Below are 7,191 nucleotides of genomic sequence, written 5' to 3'. Positions count from 1 at the left end.
TGCGTATGGAAAGGCCTTGTCCATATACACATGCATGCCAAATATGAAATTGCTATCTGAAGCGACATAGAAGTTATGAGCATTTTTCGAAATCTAAACGCAAGGTGTGACGGACAGACGGACAGACAGACGAACTGACAGTCCGATCACTATATGCCCTCCTTCGGGGGCATAAAAATGTCTTAAAATATCAAAATTAAATCAGAAAGCCACATAAACTAGAGAGCGGACAACATGCTTAATCCTTGAAATGCACTAAGTGACCCTGTGACCTAGTTTTTGACCTGGCATGACCCATATTCGAACTTGACCTAGATATTGTCTTAATACAACTTCTTACCAAGTTTAGTAAAGATCAGATGAAAACTACTTCAATTAGAGAGCGGACACCATGCTAAATCCTTGAAATGCACTAAGTGACCCAGTGACCTAGTTTTTGACCCGGCATGACCCATATTCGAGCTTGACCTAGATATTGTCTTGATACAACTTCTGACCAAGTTTAGTAAAAATCAGATGAAAACTACTTCAATTAGAGAGCGGACACCATGCTTAATCATTGAAATGCACTAAGTGACCCCGTGACCTAGTTTTTGACCCGGCATGACCCATTTTTCGAACTTGACCTAGATATTGTCTGGATACAACTTCTGACCAAGTTTGGTAAAGATCGGATGAAAACTATTTGAATTAGAGAGCGGACACAAAGTGTGACCGACCGACCGACCGACCAACCGACCGACGGACAGTGCGAAAACTATATACCCCCTTTTCTTCGAAATGGGGGCATAAAAATACATGTACATCCCTCATTGTATTAGCACAGATGGCCGATTGGTATAAGAGGTAGACTTTTACTCCAGGGGCCAGTGGTTCGAGTTGAGGGTTACTATTTAATGTTTATAATTGAATTTTTGCTTTTTTCCTGAAACTTTTTAGATCCAATGTTTACATGTATCAATATAGAGCATTTAGTGACAAACTTCAATACATGCACAAATCTGAGAAAAAGCACTTAAACAAGGTATCTCAAGTTTGACTATACAACTTACTTATGGTCAAATGCAATGGTGTGGTAACTGTGGTTTATAAGCCGATCTTATGTTACAACAGTGGTTTCACCAGTTTTATAATTTTCAATTCTTAACAAAAAGCAATTTCGTTGAATTGATATCCCCCGCCTTATCCTCATTAATATCTATACACCTATGAAGTTTCATGTTGAAACTTATATAGTGTCTGAGATATAGCCCTAAACGTTAGTGACAGACAGACAGATGGACGAACTGATAGGCGGACTGATGACTGACGCACGGACAATGACAAAGCTATATCCCTGCGCCTTTTGCATTTAAATAAGCATAACACGTAATCTGAGTGGGAAACACAATTTGCAAAATCAGAAATGCAAACAAAAAAACAGGAACACATATTGTACTTTTGAATGTCAAATGTATGCTTTTGACAGTGTAAAGCTTAAAAGTACATGTCAAACAGTTTAGAAAGGCTGTTTATTGTGACATATTGTGAATATATTCCATTTGAAAAATGCTTGCATCAAAATTGTGAGATGGCTGACCCATGCAGGTCACACTCAAAGAAGTAAAAAAGCCCATCAATATGTATAGGTTTTGATTGCAGAATAACTCCATGATTTATTGCAGTAAAACCACATGATTTATCGCAAAACATCCTTGAATTTTAGTCTATGTCTACAGAAAATAGGTTGCGGGTGTTTGTAGAAGGATAATTAACAAGACTATTGCAAAGCAATAAAAGTCCCCTACCGGCTCCACCATTGTCAGAAATTCCACCATTGTCAGAACATTTTTTTTATTTGTTGCCATAGCAACCAGAATTTTTGACGTAGGAACACAATGAAATGACGCGCATAATGTCCATATTGCCATCTATCCATGTTCCAAGTTTCATAAAAAAATATTAAGAACTTTTAAAATTATCACAGGATCCAGAAAACCACCATTTTTGACGTAAGAACAAAATTAAATAACGTGCATAATGTCCATATTGCCACCTATCCGTATTCCAAGTTTCATGAAAAAATATGAAGAACTTTAAGAGTTATCGCAGGATCCAGAAACATGATGTGTTTGTAAAACACAATGTCCCCCTATATGACGTTTGACCTTGAAGGATGACCTAGACCTTGATCCTTCACCACTCAAAATGTGCAGCTCCATGAGATACACATGCATTTCAAATATAAAATTGCTAGCTTCAATATTGCAGAAGTGACATTACATGAGCAATTTTGACCCATATATTTGACCTTAAAGGATGACCTTCAACTTTCACCACTCAAAATGTGCAGCTCCATAAGATACACATGCATGCCAAATATCAAGTTGCTATCTTCAATATTGCAAACGTATTCATAAAATAAGCGATTTGGGCCACATATATTTGACCTCTGACCTTGAAGGATTACCTTGACCTTGACCTTTCACCACTCAAAATGTGCAGCTCCATGAGATGCACATGCATGCCAAATATCAAGGTGCGATCTTCAATATTGCAAAAGTACTCATAAAATGAGCGATTTTGGCTACATATATTTGACATCTGACCTTGAAGGATGACCTTGACCTTGACCTTTCACCACTCAAAATGTGCAGCTCCATGAGATACACATGCATGCCAAATATCAAGTTGCTAGCTTGAATATTGAAATACTGCAAAAGTGTACATTAAATGAGCGATTTTGACCCATATATTTGACCTTTGACCTTGAAGGATGACCTTGACCTTTCACCACTCAAAATGTGCAGCTTCATGAGATACATATGCATGCCAAATATCAAGTTGCTATCTTCAATATTGCAAAAGTTATTGCAAATGTTAAAGTTGGCGCAAACCAACCAACAGATCAACCAACCAACAGAGCAACCAACAGACCAACCAACAGACAGGGCAAAAACAATATGTCCCCCTCTACTATAGTGGGGGACATAAACATCACCATTTTAAGCAGTATTTCTAGTCTATTTGTTGCCATAGCAACTGGAATTTTTGATGTAGGAACAAAATGAAATAACGTGCATAATGTCCATATTGCCATCTATCCATATTCCAAGTTTCATGAAAAAATACTAAGAACTTTTAGAGTTATCGCAGAAAAGTGTGACGGACGGACGGATACAAAACCATAAGTCCCCTCCAGTGAAAATGGTAGGGGACTAATTAAAACAAAATTAACTAGAGCTTTGGCACAGACCTGACGTATACCTCCACATGCTGCATTGACACAGACTATTTTGCATGCTGTCTTCACAAAACAAGAGAACCTAACTTATGGCAAGTTTTAAGAATTATTATGCCATTTTCATTTATGGCCATTTTGAACTTTTAATTCTTGAATTCTTTCACATGACACGCCGTCCAATGACTTTGAAAAAAAACATTGATATAATTATGGCTCGGACAAGATCATTTATGGCCATTTTTGACCTTTGAACTTAAAGTATACTGACCTTGGCCTTGGAGATATCCACACAATTCTTTCGAGCGACACACCGTCCAATGATGGTGAACAAATGTGCCAAATGATTTTAAAATCTCGCAATGAACGACATAGTATTGGCCTGGACAAGCTCATTTATGGCCATCTTTTACCTTTGAGCTAAAACTGTATGACCTTGACATTTAAGATATCGACGTAATTCTTTCTCAGGACACACCGTCCGCTGATGGTGAACACATATGGCAAATTATTTTAAAATCTCACAATGAACAACAAAGTAATGGCCAGGACAAGCATTTGACTTTTGAACTCCAAGTATGACCTTGGCCTTGGACATATCGACGTAATTCTTTCGCGCACCACACCGTCCCTTGATGGTGAACAAATGTACCAAGTCATTTTAAAATCTAACAATAAATGACATAGTTATGGTCCGGACAAAATTTATGGACAGACAGACAGACCGACAGACAGACCGACTGACAAAGTGACTCCTATATAGGCCCTATTACCAATGGTGAAATTATAATGTTAATTGCAGTAAAATTTTTAACTCATTAAAATTCACTTATGACTTCAATTTGAACCAACACGTTTGCTCAAGACATTATTATAAGGCAAAAGGGACATTATTTGTTGTATCTAGGTATGAAAACCATTGACATAAATGATAACAATAATTGTATATGCAGTTATATGCAAGTACTATACTGTCATAGATGAACTAGGAGAAAACATAGCACATTGATATATTTTATGTTAACATATACATGTCCGTCAATTACAATTTGTTTGCAAAGTTTATTGTGGGGCTTGTTTGAAATTGTATAATAAGAGTGCAGATTGAATCTTCTAAGTACAAACCTCTTTAACCAATGCTTAGTAATACTAAAAATACTTTTCCAAGTAAGAAGTAACAATGAAAGCATTGTTAATTGAGTGTGTCTTTCAGTTTCAGTTTAAAATTTGTCATCATTAATAGACTAGCCCGCCTAAAATCTTCCTTGTTACGGAGGACACTGATTGTTATGAACTAGTGGCTGAAGTGTTTATTCTTGACTCTGTATTGAACCACTAAAGGACAATGTACCATACATCCTCCTCCAGTCTGAAGGTTTAAATATCAAAAGTGCTTTTTGAAAGAGGCAATAACAAAATTTCCTACTAAAAGTGTTTTTTTCGGCGTAAGCTGCATAAGCCAGCTTTTCACCTTAGCCTGACCTTTATAAGTGTCCAATAAAATTCCAATAAAATTTCCCGCGGCTAGGTACGAATGAATACACTTCATTTATTCCATTGGCTGATTTGAGTATACCACCAGAACATTGGAAACATATCCGCGTCTTTGTAACACTGTTTTACTGTATGAAACAATTTTATCTCGAATGAAAAGGCTTAATAGATAGAACAGTTTTACACTCAATTCTCGACATCAATACAGTTTGTGCGTACACCTTTTATTTTCAGAGAATTACCAGCGCAAGAGCGTTTATACTTAAAAGGCTATGTTCTCATATTTAGTACTTACTTCCTTATTCCTGTCAACATGTTAACATGTAAAAGTATAAAGAGCAATGGAAGCGAGGCCTCACTTTAAAGCATTGCATTTCAACCCGCGAGGTATATCGGGTCAATTCGCGGACATTCAGAGTTTATATACAGGTCATCACCGGAGTTGGCGGCCAGTAAAATAATCGTTATATAATAAAGACGCTATCCGTGAACTAGGTGACCTGGAATTTTCTTTAGACCAGAAATATGTTAAATGAAGATATTCAGCAATATAATTATGGTATGTAAATAATAGATTCTTAATGTGTTTTCAACAATACAATTATAAATATTATTGTTGATAAATTTAACAATAATTATTCGTCCATATTGCCTAATGTACTAAAGTGATATTATGAGCATGTAACAGTTTATAGGTGTCTATCGCAACCGTTGATTATTTTTGATGTTTCTACTTCATATACACTTATATTAATTAATGCAGCATCATCATACTAAAACAATATACCAGAAAGAGAAAAATAATGCATTTGAATATCAACCGTACTTTCGTTTGACAACTGATCATGCGTTTACGAGTTGAACCTAAATTAAGTTTTAGTGCAGGTTTGTTCATACGACACAAAGACACGAAATTGTTTTACGGATCATTTCAGCTTACAGGACTGGGTGGGTCACGTAAGAATATCGAATATAAAATATATTTTTATAAACAACTGGTAGCAAGGTGAGTTGCAGATAATTAATCAGTAACCACATTTTAACTAACTATTTTGACCTGTTAATTCTTTTCAGCTCAATTCAACAGTGCAAAATGCCCATAATATCACTTTAAGCATTAGCACGATGATAATTGATACTGTTAATAATCGAATCAAATAGCAATGCCCGACAAACCACTAAAACAGGTTTGTTCGAAGAACGCGCCTATAAATACGGATACTTCTCGTGTGGCCGGTTGACTCATATGTTTAAATTTCACTTCCATTCTTCTTTTGGTTTTCTGTTTTGTATCTATAGGTTTATGACCAGCAATATGTTATAATGTAAAATAAGCCGCGAAAACTCCCCGTAACATCCCGTACTGCGTGTGATGCAGCTAAGAACTGCACAGAAAAAGACATTCGCTATCCTTGATCTCATTCATTAAACTATTTACGCCATATATCATTTTTAAAGATATTTCTTGTTTATAGATTGAACAATTTCAAGCATAAATGTTGTAAAAGAAAAGTTGGATTTCAAACTGAAATCTGCAAACAAAACTAGAGCTTTGTCACAGACGTGACGTATACCCTCATGTTCCGCATTGACACAGACTATTTTGCATGCTGTCTTCACAAAACAAGAGAATCTAATTTATGGCAATTTGGAAGAATTATTATGCAATTATCATTTAAAACCATTTTGACCTTTGAACTCTTGAATTCTTTCACATGACACGCCGTCCAATGACTGTGAACAAAATTAATTTACAGAGTCATTTTAAAATCTAAAATAAACCACATAGTTATGGCCCGGACAAGCTCATTTATGGCAATTTTTTTTACCTTCGAACTCAAAGTGTGACCTTGACCTTGGAGATATCGACATACTTTTTTCGCCCGCCACACCGTCCAATGATGGTGAACAAATGTGCCGAATGATTTTAAAATCTCACAATGAATGACATAGTTATGGCCCGGACAAGCTCATTTATGGCCATTTTGACCTTTGAACTCAAAGTGTGACCTTGACCTTGACGATATTGACGTAATTTTTTTCTTGCGACACACCTTCCAATGATGGTGAACAAATGTGCCAAATGATTTTTAAATCTCACAATGAACGACATAGTTATGGCCCGGACAAGCTCATTTATGGCCATTTTTGACCTTTGAACTCCAAGTGTGACCTTGACCTTTGAGATATCGACGTAATTCTTTCGCGCGACACACTGTCAAATGATGGTGTATAGTGTTGAATTATTTTAAAATCTCACAATGAATGACATAGTTATGGCCCGGACAAGCTCATTTTGTGACTATTTTTTACATTTGAGATATTGACCTAGTTCTTTTGCATGACACGCAGCGTCCGTTGATGATGAGTAACTGTGCCAAATGATTTTAAAATCTTACAATGAACGACATATGAACGACATAGTTATTGCCTTGACAAGATCATTTAAGGCCATTTTTTTATCTTTTAACTCAAAG

This window comes from Dreissena polymorpha, chromosome 8, assembly GCF_020536995.1.
Source record: "Dreissena polymorpha isolate Duluth1 chromosome 8, UMN_Dpol_1.0, whole genome shotgun sequence".
In the NCBI taxonomy this organism is placed as follows: domain Eukaryota; kingdom Metazoa; phylum Mollusca; class Bivalvia; order Myida; family Dreissenidae; genus Dreissena; species Dreissena polymorpha.
Note: the sequence above shows the minus strand (reverse complement) of the source record.